General features: G+C 32.0%; 1 pseudogene; it reads right to left on the reverse strand.

Moving 5' to 3' along the window:
* Positions 1 to 8111: 8111 nt before the first annotated feature.
* Positions 8112 to 16167, reverse strand: LOC128169679 (uncharacterized; annotated as a pseudogene).
* Positions 16168 to 18550: the final 2383 nt, after the last annotated feature.

Consider the following 18550-nt stretch of genomic DNA (forward strand, 5'->3'; position numbering starts at 1 on the left):
ATATATATATATATAAGTATTGAATCCTTATTTTTTGAAAGATATAGTCTCATAACTGCAACGGTGTGTGCATACAAATTGAATAACGCGCGTTATGAAAATTTGTATGCACACACCGCGGCAGTTATGAGAGTGTATACTTCAAAAAATCATGATTTAATGCTTATATTTACATTTTTTAACTTCTTGCCTTGTCTGCAAATATGAATTATACCTTAAAATTCCGATCTTATCCTAAGGGTAAGTTAATATTAATGGAAGAGCCACAGTAACAGCCACAAGCGTGAACTTTGATTTTCGCTTGTGACGTTGCAGTTTACAGCGTTCAACGTTTGTGACGTCATAATAAAACTCGTCAATTTGACCTTTGACTACTTGTTGCATTTAGAGGCATTTGAAGATCACAGAATTTAATGGGAAAACACAGTAGAATGTAAATATTAGACAATAAACACCGACTGATGAAGACCGGTAACACGGTCGAAATATTTTGAAACAGTGTTTTAAAGTTTTTTATTATTCATTGAAAAAGTGACTTTGGATAGATATATATAGTTATTGCATATAAACACAACCAGAGCGCTCTGTTTTCATCGCGTCGTCAGGATGAACTCCTTAATAGTTAACGTAATTTGCAGTTTTATAAACTTCACAAAGCAAATTGAAGTTGAAAGTGGGCTAAATTTATCAAAAATCTTGACAAACAAGAAAAAAGGGTCTTGTGGTTACGGTTATGAATAACTTTGCAAAAAAGGTGTGTGTGTGTGTGTGTGGGGGGGGGGGGGTCTAACCCCCCCCCCCCCCCCACTCACAATAGCCCCCCGGTTCCGACGCCTGTGCTACGCAGTTATGTGTTTTCCTTCATATTTGTAATTTAACGAGGCCGGGTCTAATTTGTTCTGCCCTAGATTTTTGGATGAAACTGTTTACATGAATTTCTACTGATATAATTATTATCTTAAGATTAAAAAATAAGACATTTACCACACCGTTTGTTTAGGGGGTCATCTCAAAGTTTGTTAATCTTTAACATAGGACACTATGGGATTTTGCTTGAAATGTATCAATTTTGCACATTTTTTACATTTTTTCAAAACTTCTGCCCTAGGGATTTCTTTTTCTGTTCTACATATCAAAGTTATTGCTAAAAGGCATCAAATGGTCAAATAAAAAAAACCTTTTACCTCCTGGTTTGTGCCAGGGGTCTTATCAAAGTTGATTTTTGTATGCCCAATTTCCCAGATTTGTCAGATAATGGCTATTTTTTTATTTGACAAAGGCGGAAAAGGTGATCTATATAGTATCATTAAAACATTCAGACATATTTAAGTAATAAAAAAATATATAACATCACATATTAACGGCCATTAATATAAAATACATGGTTACTGTCTTGAAATATATGAATTAAGCTATATTTAGGCGGGTTAAGAAAACGTGACAGAGGGCTAGGCTTGCTGAACCCTCTTCACGTTTTCGACCCGAGCCCAAATATAGCTTATACTTCGAGACATTTATATTTATTCCACAATATAACATTAATTTTACGCATCAAACGAGCTAATTTTAACAATTTTCGCTGAATATCTGCAGTTGAAACTATCACGCCATGGTGTCAACCAAGCAAAAAGATGACGTCACAATACAAATGAAACCCTGCACGAGAGCGTGCGTACTCGGTCTGTACTCGGCCTCGTTAATTCTTTGACAAAATCGATTTTATATTAATTTTTGTAGTAGATATAGTTATGTTGAAAGTACTAGCAAATCTTCGAAAATAGGTCACTGAAGCGTTGAAGCGAGGGGTTGTAGTTCCGACCGGAAGTATTTGATATAGCATCACCCGTGTGATATAGCAAAGGTTTATCACACGGGTAATATACACCACACGTATGAGATAAATATACATATATATATATATATATATATATATATATATATATATATATATATATATATATATATATATACAGCGCGCTAGGTTCCGTTCGTCATCGAAAGCAAGAATTTTATCTTGCCTAGATGGCCGAGTGGTTAGCGTGGTGGCCGCTCAATGCTAGGAGAATGGGTTCCAGAGGTGATGAGTTCAAGCCTTGGTCGGGGCGGAGGTGGAGCTCCAATAAAAGTGAATTTTCCTGTGCTTTATATGTACCTATGTTATTCACTAAGGGCAGATATATGTCAATTTGAGAGTTATTGCAATGTTTGTGCTCATTATATATGTATATATATATATATATGCTTGTATCGTTTCGATCCTCTCATGTCGTCGATTAACTGTATTCCACCTGTATCTCAAACGACTGTGTAGTGAGCGGCCAGCGCGCTAGGTTCCGTTAGTCATCAGAAGCAAGATTTTTGTCCTGCCTAGATGGACAAGTGGTTAGCGCGGTGGCCGCACACTGCTAGGAGAATTGGTTCCAGAGGTTATGAGTTCAAGCCTTAGCTTGTTCGGGGCGGAGGTGGAGCTCCAATAAAAGTGAATTTTCCTGTGCTTTATATATATCTATATAATTCACTAAGGGCAGGTATATGTCAATTTGAGAGTTATTGCAATGTGTGTGCTTATTATATATGTATATATCTTTGCAATGTGACAAATATTTAAATATACTCTTTTAATAATTTAAATCTTTGAATCATATCAATACATTAAACCTCGTTAAATCTGCAAAAATTGCAAAGTTGTGTTAAACCAATTAAGTATTTCTATGTAGAATAAAACAAAATATATTAGATTTTGTAATAGAAGCAAACCATTGTGTACGCGTACGTGTATGTGTTAATTAAATTCGTCGCGTCAGAAGTCAAAAAAGAGGTTACGAACTTAAACATCAAACCGTACAACGGGCATGTGCCTAAAGACATATTTCAGATTAACTAGTGCAGACTGTGAAAATGTCCTTTTGGTTGAAATTAAATAACTACAAAATCTTGATGGTGGAAAAAGAATGTTAAAAATAAGAATAATTTGTACAACATGTGTTGCAGCAGTAGAGCAAAACAATCCGGGGTAGATTGTATCCATGAGGCAACGTGCAAGATTAGTACAGCAGATGTCCATTCGTCTTTTCTTATTTTCAAGTGTGTTTATTTCTCTTTTTCTCTTATTTCTTTTGGTGTGTCATAACATTGGTAATTGCATTAAAGTTCAATAAAATGGCAGATTCTTACATATTAATAGAAATATACATCATTACTTATGAATAAAAATGTATATTTTGATTGACTTTATCTCGCTTAAAAACTAGCATTGGGTGAAAACTTTTGTTCAGTGTGATCATTAGATTTAACAAGTTTACGTACACCAGGCATCATGAAATGCGGTGATAACAAACAGTGTTCAAAATCAAAAGTCCAAAGGAAAAATACAAAACAGAAGCAGAGCAAACAAGTACCTCTACAAAAATAAGAGGTAGGATCTGGTGCCATTAAGGAGTGAGAATCCTTTGTTGACCGGTCACACCCGCCGTGTGCAACAACTCATACCATAATTCTGCAGAGTTCACACGAAACTGATACAGAAAAAAAATTATCGCTCCGAGCAAAATTGAGACAGCATATTATTTTACACAAAGAATAGTTCCTAAATACAACAAATATATTAAATCAGAAGTTTTCTTTCTTTTGAAAAAGGCAACCTTTTGATAAAGTTGTCCACGCAGTTGTTAGACACTTCACTAATGTTTGTATTCAAGTGAATAAATTTGTATAAAATCTTTACACAAGGAACTAATGGAAGGTTTCGTTCTATTTTATTCTTTCTCTGATAGAAGTTTTACAGCTGTAACTCTGGCCCTACTGTCACAAACGGAAGCAGACGGGTTCAATTTCATTTCTTAAAATAATACGAGTACCGTCTAAGTTTGCACTTGCTTCAAGCATCACAGTAGATAGAAAAACTTTAAAGGCCTATTTAGCTATAGAGAGAAACTAATTTTAAATCATTTAACGTATTTGCTAATTAAGAAAGAGAAAAGGCACAAAGCCAAAAAGTAATTCCCATCAGATGTATATCTTCATTACACTGCAGTGTCTTTCAATTGACATACACTGTAATATCAGGTTCATTATTGATTTTACAAAAAGTTATTTCCATGGTTTTTCGTTGTTGTTTTTTTGTTGTTTTTTTTTGGGGGGGGGGGGGGGGTGAGATGATATAAATCAACTCTCCTATGCAGTTACTCTGGGAAAACGGAAGTGAAACAGTGTTAGGACCTAATCATAAATATTCATCGCTGACAAGTCTTAGTACTTAAAGAAAATCGATTCGATAAAGAACTAGGTACAATTTCGGTCATATTTCATTTACACAAAAATACCCTAGAAATGAAGAATCTATAAATAGTTACCTGATTTGACGTAGACAACTTTATTAGTATTTGTTTCTTTTAAAATTGCTTGGATATAATTTTCCAGAAACATTCCAATTACGGTTATTTAATGCATCGTAGAGTTTGATGGCGTTAATTCTACCTATATATATTACACAGCAAGCGATTCATATGTGGGTTTCCTTCTTTATTTATCTCGGATTTCTTGTCGGAAGACCCCAATAATTCATATATATATATATATATATATATATATATATATATATATATATATATATATATATATATATATATATATATATATATATATATATATATATAACATTGAGTTGATTTTAAAATACTTTATAATCAATAAAATCAACTCCCGTCACTACTCCAGTTCTTTGATTTATTTACAGTTTCTTTAGATGGATTATTTTCTAAAAGGTTATATTCAACCGCACCTCATAAAATCATAACTTTATTTCTAAAGAAGAAGTCATTTTGCATAATTAGACCCCTCCCCTAACTTTTAGCCCAGCCGTCATGAAAAACTTTTTACAGTTCATAGCGACTATAATAATTCCACATAGTTTAGTTTATATGCACCTTAAAAAGCGGCTTCAAATGAATGTTCATGAATTTCTACAATAACGTCTCATGAAAATATGGCAAATTTAGGTATTTATATCTTTCACTTGGAATAAACCTTGTGTAAAACCTGTGGACGGACAGAAGGACGTATAAGTACATTTTGATCCGGGAAAAAACTTAGTTTAAAGTTCATATGATTTTAAATATCAATTTTTAGCAAGAGGTCCATGGGGCCACATCGCTCACCTGAGCAACACTAGGCGTTCAAAAGATATTGTGCCATATGGTCCCTCGGTAGAATAACAAAAAATAAATATTGTAAAGTATTCGAATTTTTTACTTATTTTTGCATACACGTAATCTTTGACTTTGTTCCTTCATCAAATACTATTTTTTACTAGAATAAGAAAATCCTACGCAAGATATCAAACTAAACATTTGGTAGGGGTACACTGTTGAGTTGTTCCAATTCCCTATATTTTCGTTCTGCCCCTCCCCCCCCCCACTTTGTAAAGCGATCAAAATATATGAGAGCATATAGGTACATTTTTTTCATCAACTACTTACTAGTTATTGTATTTTTTTAAAAAAATATAATAGTTATTGTTTTTTACTTAAAAAATCCTACATGTATAGATGTGAAGAAGAAAATTGTACCTCAATGTGCTCAATTCCTCAAATTAAAAACATTAAAAAAAATTATTTGTCTTCTCTATTATAATTAAATGACTGTTATTTACTTCGCGTACAGACCAGGATAATTTTCCGCTGTGATATTTCCTTAGGAATAGCGATAATTACTTTATCCCCGCAACAGAAATGTGTCAGAACTATGGAAACTGTTTTAAAGATGTCGTTTTTATTTACTCGTGTCTGAAAAAATATCAAAATTGATGTAGATTTCACATTATTTATTGTATAAAGAGAGGGCCCCAGAGAGTAGGTATATACAGAATATCATTCTTTTATTTTGTTTGTACAAGTATTTAACATACTCTAATTCATATAGAATTTCTAATGTTCAACCAAAATTTCAGCGCCAATCGTAGAATTATATGCAAGATACAGAGCTCACAGTTCGCCTAGGTTTGAGTCATATTTTGTTCACATGAGTTTATTACATTCAGCTTAAGATTTTTAACTTGGTATTTCCTATTCAGAATTCAAAATGGAAAAAAAGAATGGCCAAAGATTTTCAATTCTTTTATTCACTCAAGACCAGTTCACTGGTATTTGAGGTTCAAAATCAGTTTATACAAATGTACACAAACAGACAATGATCACATGTACAGTAGGAGTAATAATGACGAAAAAGGGCTAAGTTTACAATACAATAAGTTGTTAAAGTTGGTTTCTGGAAGAACAGACTTTGAAAATTGTCTTGATAAATATTGACAAATTTTTTACTTTTTTAATCTTTAGTTTTTAAGATCTGTGTACAAACATAGCTCTCTGTATCTTGCTTTTAATTCGAAGCTTAACACTCAAATATGGTTAGTAAATAGAAATTGTAAACAATTAAACACAAGAAACATGCACTATAACAAATAAAAAACACAATTTTTTTTTTCGTAATGAATCATATATATACATGTATATACCTACATATTTCCGTCAGCGATAGCAAACTCTATTTAAACTGAATAAACTCGAGAAAATGCCGAGCATCTCAACAAAATCTATTGCATTAATCTACCATTACGCAAAAGATATCGATAATGCCGAATTACCGATAGAATGAATTGTATTTCAGTACTTTTTTGATACATCAGAATTTGCTTAATTTGCGCAGGTAAACAGTTAACTGTTTGATTTACCGAAGTCTCTGTTTGATTTGATACGTAAAAATCACGAAATACAGACGATAATTCCCAAATTACAAAGCATAAATAATGAAAACAAAACGAAAATCAGAACAAGCTAACACCAACGTCATGTGTGAAAACTGTCAACGCATTGAAATATTTAGCCTCAATTTACTTCACAAATCGGCACCAATATATTTTGCATGTTTCAAAAATTTCCCTTCATACGCAAACTGTTGCACAACAAGCAAATTCAGCATAGTCAGATCGACCCTTTTTCGTATAGTGTCATGGCTGCTTTAAACAAAGAACCTCGTATACGAGTCTTGGTAAAATGGGTATGCAAACCTGGGCCGTGGCAAAATAAAAGCCGGCACAGGTCGGCAATCGTCAATTCCAAATACGCATTATTACAGCGAATACAAATATACTGGTCCATCAAATATCCTGAAATTTTAATGAGATTGGCAGATTAATAACTGCCAATCTTTTGTTTTGCCCAGGCCAGCTATTAAACTGATTGAAACACGCCTTTCCTTTATTATAATGTTCGTAATAACTCAGATTTGAAACAGAATAAGCCCTTAATTTTTGCAATTTATATGTTCCTTCCCATAAGGATAATTTATGCTAAACTACATTGAGTTGGACACAGTAGTTCTTGAGATTTTTAAAAATGCACCCTCCTTTTTCTACAGTTTCAAGGTTTTCTCCGCTTTGGATACTTTTATTTCTGCAATTTATATTCGCCCTCCAATAAGGATGCTTTGTGCCAAATTTGGATGAAATTGGATAAGCGGTTTTAGAGAAGAAGTTCAAATTGTAAAAAGTTTACAGACGGACAGACAGACGGACGGACGGACGGACATACGGACGACGGACAAAATGTGATCAGAATAGCTCACTTGAGCTTTCACCTCAGGTGAGCTAAAAAAAGTATTAGTTGTTTTAAAAATGGCTTGACGAGGACGCACAAAAATAACTGTTTTACAAACATTGTGTTACCCCGTCATTTCTTTATTGAATGATCAGATTTGTCAGAGTAGGACTAAATACTAGTAAATAAATGAACAGTTACTGGCCATCATAGATTGGTCAAACGAAAATTAATTAAGGATTCCTATCTAAAAGGAATCAGACAGGCTAAACCAATGGCAATTTTAAAAGTAGAAATCAACAGTGAGTGGAGTAAAACATGCGACAATAATGTCAACCATTTAAAAAAAAGTCCTTTGTTCTCTGGTTTCGGATTTTTTTTCTTCAAAATATCATATTTTTCATTTAAGGTATATCAAAATACCACAAAACAAAAAACAAGATTTTTCTTTCACTTAAAATAAATATTAAATTATTAAACGATGCATCGGTATGTAGAAATAAAATCGAACAAAGTGATTTATTAGATGCTTTATTTTTATTTACACTATCGTCTGTAAAATTTACAACAATAAAGATCTACACTAGCCCAGTAAAAATAGAACATATAAAATGTCTTTTATTGCCAATTTATAAGAAATCATCATATTCTTCGTCACTAAGTGTTTCGCTTTGTTGAAAACTATACACTCTGAAAATAAAAATTAACTTTTGTAGGCCAATGATAACTTTATTGAACAACACCAGTCTTTATATTAAAGAATAACATACCCTGGGTTCTGTGTTCTCGCAAACGATTTTCCAGCATTCTGTTCATATAAGTCAACTTTGTAACCCAAAAAAAAATGCATTTACAAAAAAATTCTTGGCAAATTTATAATTTAAAAATCTAAAGATGGACTAATATATTTTTTGAAATATATCAAAATATTTTGATACATGAAAAATGTTGAAGAAATATTATATATACATTGAATTATATAATGTTCTGAATTGACCATTTCTTTTTACAATTAAATTTATCGTACCCAAATCATTTTCAAGACAAACACAAATAAGAGTACAGATATTTTTATTAAACGTTTCAAAAGCTTGTCTAATACATTTACCTCTTAATTGTAAGGTTTGATCAGGGTCAAAACTTGTTTGACTTGGCACTGGGTTCCTCCACAAAGTGTTACTGTTATTATGATTTGTTGTCTTGTGTGAGCGGACTGAGTGAGTTCTCATAGAAGCATAGGACTCGGACACTCTGCAAAAAATCCGTATCAAAGAGCTGGCGTTGATATCCCAGGTTTAAAAGAAACTTTATATTACAGTATGCATACTTTATTGAAATAGTATAATTAAATTTACCTAATTGAAATAAAACAATAAAGAAAAAAATATCTAAAAACTTACTTTATTGTTTCCACTGAAATTTTAGCAAATAGGAGATACATAATAATGTCAGATAAAAAATATTTTGCCAAATGAATAATTGTTGAACTGTTTGACATAAAACTTATGAATCATAGTTAGGTTTACCCCGTTTAAGACGCCTGCACAGAGTAATGAGTACAATCAAAATTATCAGTAGTAGCAATCCTAATCCACTTAGTGACACTAAAAAGGAATTCTCCTGAAGAAATCTAACTGTAAAAAAATATGTATATTTATATATATTAAAATTGTTTATATTTCTACAAAATAGCAATAATTAATTCAACTCATATGCTCACAAAACGATCCTCTGTCATCAGAATCATCGTATTTGATGGTTAAGTTCAGCGTAAACATCGTTTCTCCAATCCTATTTGATATATATACTTTGATACAGATGAAAGTTTCTCCAGTTAAAGTTGAAGGATCGATTGTAATATTGGTACGATATCCAGTGATTTCAAAATCTGAATTATTTCGACTTGCGTTCACCAATACTGACTGGTATTCTATAACATTCATTTTTCTCTGGTTTTCTGCTCCACATACTTTGATTGTAACGTTCTCGTCTGGAGGTGGAAAACTTATTAATTCAGATGCAATTAAAATCATATTTGTTTCGCCAATGCCGATGTACTTCTTTGTTCTTAAAACAACGGGAGGTCCTGTAACATTATTTTTAATCACTGGATGAAAAATCAAGTTTCAGCAAAACTGAAACTATATGGAAACCTTGCTGAAACTTGAAGTTGAAGTTTCATGTATAGTTTCCGCAATGCGGAAACCATTATATCGATTCAGCACGTATCCGTTAGGTTTCAGTCAGCAGAAACTTTAGTCTAAGATTCCTGATGGTTTCCGCAATGCGGAAACTAAATTTGAATCGTGTGAATAGTTGTGTAAATTATTATGGAAATATCAATCAGTTTCAGAACATTTCCGCTAGGTTTCAGTATGCTGAAACTTTAAGTTAAGATTCCTGATGGTTTCTGCAATGCGGAAACTAAATTTGAATCGTGTGAATAGTTGTGTAAATTATTATGGAAATATCAATCAGTTTCAGAACATTTCCGCTAGGTTTCAGTATGCTGAAACTTTAAGTTAAGATTCCTGATGGTTTCCGCAATGCGGAAACTAAATTTGAATCATGTGAAAAGTTGTGTAAATTATTATGGAAATATCAATCAGTTTCAGAACATTTCCGAAACTTTAAGTTAAGATTCCAAATGGTTTACGCATTGCTGAAACTATTACTAAAATTGATTTGAGTTTAATAGTGATATCATTTATTTTCAACAGGTTTAAGTTTAATTCTAGCCTAATGATAATGAATCCGTACATACTAAAATGTATAGTAAGGTTTCAGCGTGACTGAAACTATATGTATACATGTAACTATCTTCAAATGTGGCAAATAAGGCGATTAAGAACCTTACTAAGTAATTAATTGAATTTGAAAAGAAAAACTGATGTCTGATCTTGTTTAATGCATATGATGAAATCATTAATCTTAGGTACTCGGGCACGTGTATACATGTGTATACATTCTTTGTCCAGGTGACCTCCTCTGTGATTTTCCTGTGTATTCTGTGTGGATTGCAGGGTTTTTTTTCTGTCAGGAGTGAACAAAAGACTGTTACATAACATATACACAGTACGAAGCGTGAGTTTATAACTGGAGCCCGGCGGGAATTTTTTTTCAATTTGTGTGTACCTGAGTTAGTAAAACAGATAAGTAAATTATAATTATTTAGTACAATAAATTAATATACCTATTTTGTAAGACTCCTTCTTAAATCATTTAGTTATTATTTGAATGAACCTTGAGGTACAGTAACTAATTAAGCAAACAAATTAAGGTAAAGTCGTTGTAAATTTTAACAAATCGTACCAAAGATTCGTACAACCTGAAGTTTAGAGCTAATTCATTTCTTTTTTAATACCACGCCAACACATGTACACAGGAATTTTTTTTAAAAAAATTCTACAGTTGATAATAACAAGTAAAACCCACTTGGAGTTTGAGTCTAATATAATAATTGTTTAATTATTTACATGCATTTCAGACTTTACTGCATGTATGACTGTATCATGATTCACTGGCGTCGGAAGCAAATTGAAGGGGGGGGGGACTAGACTAATCCTCAGAAATATTGAGGAAAAACCCTAATTCCCAAAATCATGAAAATCCTAATCCGGGGGGGGGGGGGGGTATACCTATACTATATACTTCCGAAAATAAATTTCCCTACCCAATTTTTCTTTCCCAAAATCATGAAATTCCTAATCCGTGTCGGGGGGGGGGGGGGGGGGGGCTAGTATGCCTATTACTCCAACTTCTCAATCTTTCAAGGTAAATTTAGGAACAATTTTAGGGGGGGGGGGGGGCTTAGTGCAAAGTTAGACTTAACCAATAGGCATATAGCCCACCCACCAAGCCCCCCCCCCCCCCCCCCCCGGTTCGACGCCTATGTGATTCGTGCATTTCTATACTTTGTATTTACTTTCTGTACTGTAAACACAGATATTGATACATGTTTATGAAACATGCACATGTTTCTGTTATAAGATATAATAAGCATTATTTATAATTTTACTGAAGTTATACGTTATATTACAAAAGCAGTTTAAAATCCAGCACTAGCCATGTGGTGCACGTGATTTTAATCCCATTTTTAAAATTTGATTATACATTCGTATACATTTGATGTAGAAAGTATACTAAATAATTAAAATTATACTTTGTTTATATATCAGTCCCACGTGTACGTCTTACTTTCCGGCTTGTTTAACGCGTTTGTATTTTAATTTCAATAGTATTCTTAACGTACTGTTCATCGCATGACCAATCAGTGCACATGTGTAACTGTAAAATAATTGCCATCAATTCATCGTAGTTGTTTATTCACCGTACGGGTGAACGCTGTTAACCGGACCCCGTTAATTGATCGGCATCTAATTATATTTGTGATTTCTGTGTGTTCATGCAGAACCTGCTCTGTGATGAACATAATATTTTCACACCTCTATATTTTGAATAAGAATATGACCGTGCTTAGAATCGCGATGAAAATTGGACAAGTCAAGACTAACTTGTCAGTAAACTATATATGGCTCTATCATATTTAGTTTGGCAAAATCATCAGTACATGTAAATAAAATATACTTAAAGACATGTCTCATTGAAACTTGTTTAATTTCATTAGACATTTGTAAACAAACGGTCGGCCATTTTTTTTTTGGTTAATCACGTGTTACAAATACAATTGTAACAAACACACGCCAATACTTTGTCGTATTTAACCAGGAAATACTGACTCCAACAGTTCTTATTTAAAATAAATATACATGGAAAAAGTATACTATTCGGTAAAAAATGATAATTTTGATTAAACATTATTCATTTTAAACTATCCCAAGATGCACTTCTCCAAGATTTAGCGGGTTCTGATTGGTCGGTATTGGCGCACTTTATGATTCCGAGCGAAGGTTAAAATGGACAAGAAGGTGCTGTTGTAAAATGGAGAATTGAGAAGCATTAATAGCCTCTACAACAAGGAGAAAACGCAGGAACGAAGAACTCATGTCAAGGTAACTTAATTCACAATATAGATACTCCCAATAACATTTTCAAGGCTCTAATTTATCTCTCATTTGTAAACGAGATCTCGCGCCATCAAATCAAGATGGCGTCATTTTTTCAAACTTGGTTCGGCGTTTTAATTTTTATTACCGTATCTCTTTTAAATATACGTTTTGACCAAATTAACCATTCACCAACTTTATATGCATGATAATCAAGATTATCCAGGGTATACACATATACAATTATATAAACGTCCTTAATATATGAATGCTTGGTTGGTAATCAAGACGAACAATGAATCTTTCGCACATTATACAATTTACAAACTCTAAACATGCTAAATGTAACGAAAAAAAAATTATTAATTAAATCCGGAAAATGAAATCTTTCACGTTTTTCTTTTTCAGCATTGACAGAATACAAAGTCAATGTTTCCGGTGATTAGTTGCATCCTCTGTTCGGTGATTCGGGTGAATGTTTTGACCAGCTGGACGATTATTGCTTTGAAATTGATTATTTTCACCATTAACTTATACATGTGTAGGATGTTTATAATTTACTGTAGTAATTTTTGGTAAATCCAGGTCCAAGTTCTTGAAAAGGAGGTTGGGGGGGGGTGAAACACACTTATTGTTGATAAGTTTTTCCATTGTTCAACAAACAATAATTGAATCAAAATGAAAATAACATAGCTTCAAACATAAAATGAAACATTTTAGACCAGATACTACTGTAGTCATTATATGACATAGTTTAAACAGCAACTGGCAACTGCATAGTAGCTTCTGTATTCAGAATTTTATTCAGAATGCTTTTATTACATGTTAGGCTGAATAACTTATGTTTATTGTTTAAAAATCTAAATGAAACTTTATTATTCATGTTTAAGATAAATAGAACAGACATAAAGTACAGCCCAGTGAAAGGAACAAGTTCATCGCAAGAAGAAGAATTTTAATGCTACCACTGTCCAGAACTACTAAGTCTGCTGTAGCCATGATGTGATCATATGAGTGCTTCACCGGTCTGGACAATGCTCGAAAGTCCCCCAAAAAGGCCTATTTCCATAAACTAGGACTCGGGTTACATCAACAACAGCCAAGGACACTCCTTATTGATTCGAATGGACACATCTCTACGACCCGACTAAACCTCTGCAGAACAAGACTTTTTAACTGTAAAGTATTCTCATTTCAAAAAACCTATAAACTATAAAAGTACTTTTTTTATATGATCAAATACCAGTATATTACAATGTCTGTTTGTAAGCTAGAATCTTAGAAAATCACATGGTTTTGACTTATTAAATGATTGATTAGACCTTGCAGATATTAACTTTCATTTTCTTAAATAATTTCTTATATTTGCAAATATTGCATAAAATATTAGACTCCATGTAACATATATCCTCACACCTCCAAGTTGATAAATGTTAACTACTTTTTTTTCCATTTTCTTTGTTTAAACATTTATTGATAACTTAGTTTTTATTTGCAGCAATATATGAAAAATTAAGAAACCAATCTTAAATGTAAAAACACTGCCTTAGGAGATGAATGCATGGGTCATAGAAATGATAAAATACACCAAACAATATTCAATTATGTGTATATGAAAATATATAAAGACAACATATACACCATGTATTACAATTTTTATATAACAAAATTACTTGGATGGAAAGTTGTTTCCATGTGGGTTTTATTTTAATCTGTGTTATGTAACTAATATATAATTGGAATTAGCTTTTATATCATAAGTAAAATGCTGGTATTGATGAGAATTGTAAGGTGAATGATCTGTGTGATACTTTGTATTTTATACATTCATGCTACAAAAAGCAAGTACATGTACATGTAGTAATACTTGTCATATATAAACAATGTATATTTTACTTCATGTCTTGGATTTAAAAATATTAATGTAGGTAAAGTAGTGAAATGTAGGAAGGTAAACTGTGTGTAAAGAAGAATATTCATCAGGAATGAAGTGTGTTGCAATCAGCATAATTAATTAAATGTGTACATCATATTTTTGTACATGATTTGACAGACTGCTCCATTGTTAGCTTTTTATTGGCCAACACGCTTTTCATATCTCCCTCTGGGTCATCTATTAAATACTGACAGGCTTATGATATTAAAATCTGATCAGTTGGTACATCATGGGTGGAAATGAAAAGTTTACTTTGGACTTAATGGATTATCAAAAAAATGATATCAAATCCTGTTCTATTGTAAAACATTAGATTATATTACTAACAAAGAAAAGGTTTATCCCAACTTGTAAGTGGGTCACTTTGACCTCATTTTGGAATTTATTGACATATTCAAATCAAATCTGGGTCATACCTCTATAGTCAACTACTATCTTGTAGTGTATTTTTTTTTTTAAAGATGGATACTTTAGACTTTTCAAAAATATTTTATGGTGTACATATTCATTGTAGTTCAAAACAAATTGAGACAAGTGTATCATGTTCATGTAACAGTGAAGTTTTCTTTGTTTATTCATGTACGTGCAGTTATTTTGTAAATTGCATTCATATTTTTAAAAAAGTAAGATCTTTGTTGCATTTTTTAAGGGAGATTTGATAGGCATTTAATCAAGATGAACAAAAATACAAATGTAAAGATTTCTATGGGAGTTTTTTTTTTCTTGTGCAATTTTATCATTTTTTAAATAAAAGTCCCTAATAAGGGAATTGCCATATAGATGTTTCTCCATTATTGTATCTTGGCTGTATTTTATTTATTATTGGAAACAATTTCAGATTTTTGAACAAAATAAATTTGGAACTGTTTGAAATTGTTTTGTTTTTACATAAAGTAGAAACCTTGCTCAGCTTTTGTGAAAGCAAAAATATAAAAAGTTTCAGTAAGTTTCAGTTGCGGAAACCCTTTGTAAACAATATGTTTCCCAATTGTATATGGAGGTTGAAACTATGCAGAAACTTCAAGTTTCAGTAAGTTTCCGTCGCGGAAACCATTTGTAAACAATATGTATCCCAAACGTATATGGAGATTGAAACTATGCAGAAACTTCAAGTTTCAGTAAGTTTCCGTTGCAGAAACCATTTGGATTCATGGACAGCCTAAGTTTCAGCACTGCGGAAACTTAATGAAACTTGAAGTTTCCGTGCTGAAACCTGTCGGAAACTTAAAGTAACCTTAAGTTTCCGCAGAGTTTCCAAAGGGTTTCCGCAGCGCTGAAACCAGATATTTCATCCAGTGAATATGTCTTAAAAATGAAAAGGACTTTTTTTATCAACAAATCATTCTAAATTTTCTAACCGTTGAAAACTATCTTTATAAATTCAGAATTCAACAAATAAAATCCATAAATTACCTTGAACATTTAGAACAACTTTTTTTCTAATGCAAGAATCCTTTATAGTTAAGCACTGATAAGTTCCAATATCCAAATAGGAAATGTTAAATATGGTAATATTTGGAGTATTAAAGGTACTCAAGAGAACATTGCTGCTGTGGTGTTCCCATCTTATTTGGTTATTCTGTGGTGGTCATGACAACGATAGACTATCGCCGACCGTCCTATGTTCTATCATAACTTTGAAAATAAAAATATATTTTGATATGTTAAGAAATTTAATGTATTCTTATTTTTTTTTTAATTGTTCCTACTATAAAATTTACACAAACACTCAAAAACATTTTACTGTATGCGCTTTATGCTTTTAATGGTTCCTTACACAGTTGTTGCAAAATGAATAACAAATTGCATCGTTACATAAACATTTTCTGATATCTAAGAAATGTTTTATGAATTACATAATAAAACTTTTAAATTACCAGTGGTATCGTTGCATCCCGTTGATATATTCTTCACCAACCACACTGAAGAAGACATAAAAAGCAATTATATCCACATATATGATGCTAATTTGTTTTAACTTTATAACATGTCTAAAATATTTTCGGTAAGTTATGATACCATTGTGTTTTCAAATACATACCTAAATTGATGAAAATAGACAGTCTAACAAAGGTGTTCATGGCTGAATTGAAATTTCATTAAAGCATCGACAATTGATATACTAAGGTTAAGCTTTGTGTCAAAGTGTATACTTTGTATCCACTTTTCAATCTGGACAAAGTTTAGTTGAAATATTTCAGAGATAAGCACAATAAGGACGTTCAGTTTTCGTTAAATTTCCATCGTAACATTAAATATGGAGAAATAAATTTTCCAGATTTTTTTTTCTTTATTTGATTTTAAAGAAAAAAAACTGCTTTTCCTACATGCTGTACAACTTGAATTGGAAGAAAAATTTGTAAAGGAAAACGAGTACGACGAATTACACATATAAAGTACTAGTATAGTTTTTAAAAGAATAACGTTTATCGCACGCACAGAAAAAGAATATATTGAGTTGTTAATACACTGAACCAAACTTCGAGTGTTCAACCATCATCATCATCATCATCATTTATTTTTTATAGTGACATGTGTTACATCTTTTACAACTAAGTAGTATACAATTACATATATCAAACACCCGGCCCATTGGACCTATAAATCACTGTAAACACTACGTAATAATTTTAATACATGCGCGAGAATTTACTTTGTCTTAATTAAAATGCAGAATGTATAAAATTAGCAGTTTGTCTTGGAATATTGCAAATGAGAGTTTGAAATAGATTGTCTTGAGATAAATATGAATTATTCGAAAAATTAACACTTTTATAAAGTTCACTTCTGAGATTGTAATATAGAGCACATTTTAGGAGAAAGTGGAACCATTATGATGTATTGATAATATTTTTTTAAAAACACAAATTTTTTCTTGCCGTTTGGGTGACTTATTTCCGTCTTACTCTCAAGATGTTTAGAACGATGTAGCAATCTTTGGTTGCGACCCGATATTTTGGGCTTTGTTGGATATACAAACACTTCCGGTCCGGTTGAGTTTCCCAAGAGTTTTCGGATTGGGATTATTGTTGGTTGTGACAATAACAATATACCCATATATTGCATTAAAGATAATGTTGGAACAACTTATTATACAGATTGACAAATATTTAAAACAATATCAAGGACGAAAAGAATAGTAGATTTAAAGTAAGTACAGCCTGGTGTAAGCACAATTCAAACACCAACATTCCAACGGCTCTAGTATTTTACTCAAAGGTAATTCTGCACATTTTTAGTGTTTTTCATTTCAGACTGTTACTAAATACTAATGCCAATCGCAAAAGTTGTAAATAACATGAAGCACGTGCTGTAAAACACAAATTTTCTTGTTTTAAGATTTCGTAACAGTTAACTAATTTCAATCAATATTGTTTTAATTTATATGCCTTACAGATATTTAAGCATTGAATCATTATTTTTTGAAAGATATAATCTCATAACTGCAGCGGTGTGCATACAAATTGAGTAACGCGCTCTAACGCGTTATGAAAATCTGTATGCACACACCGCTGCAGTTATGAGACTATATCTTTCAAAAACTAATGATTCAATGCTTATATAAACATTTTTTTAACTTCTAGCCTTGTCTACAAATGTGATTTATACGTCAAAACTTCTGTTTTATCCTAAGAGTAAGTTCAAATTAATGGAAGAGCCACTGTAACAGCCACAAGCGTGAACTTTGATTATCGCTTGTGACGTTGCAATTTACAGCGTTCAACGTTTGTGACGTCATAATAAAACTAGTTATTCTAACCTTTGAGTACCCTGTGTGTGTAACGGTCTTAAAACTGCAGTGTCTTTTCACACACTTTACAAGCAAAAAATATGTGGAATGTAAATATATACATATATATGAGAATACATATCGTTTACGACATGTTGAACATGTCTTATTATTTAATTCTAAAAATTTCAAATTATTCAATTCATCAGAGTGGACATTTAAGTATTGAATCCTTATTTTTTGAAAGATATAGTCTCATAACTGCAACGTTGTGTGCATACAAATT

The sequence above is a fragment of the Crassostrea angulata genome, unplaced genomic scaffold (assembly GCF_025612915.1).
Source record: "Crassostrea angulata isolate pt1a10 unplaced genomic scaffold, ASM2561291v2 HiC_scaffold_169, whole genome shotgun sequence".
NCBI classification, from domain to species: Eukaryota; Metazoa; Mollusca; class Bivalvia; order Ostreida; family Ostreidae; genus Magallana; species Magallana angulata.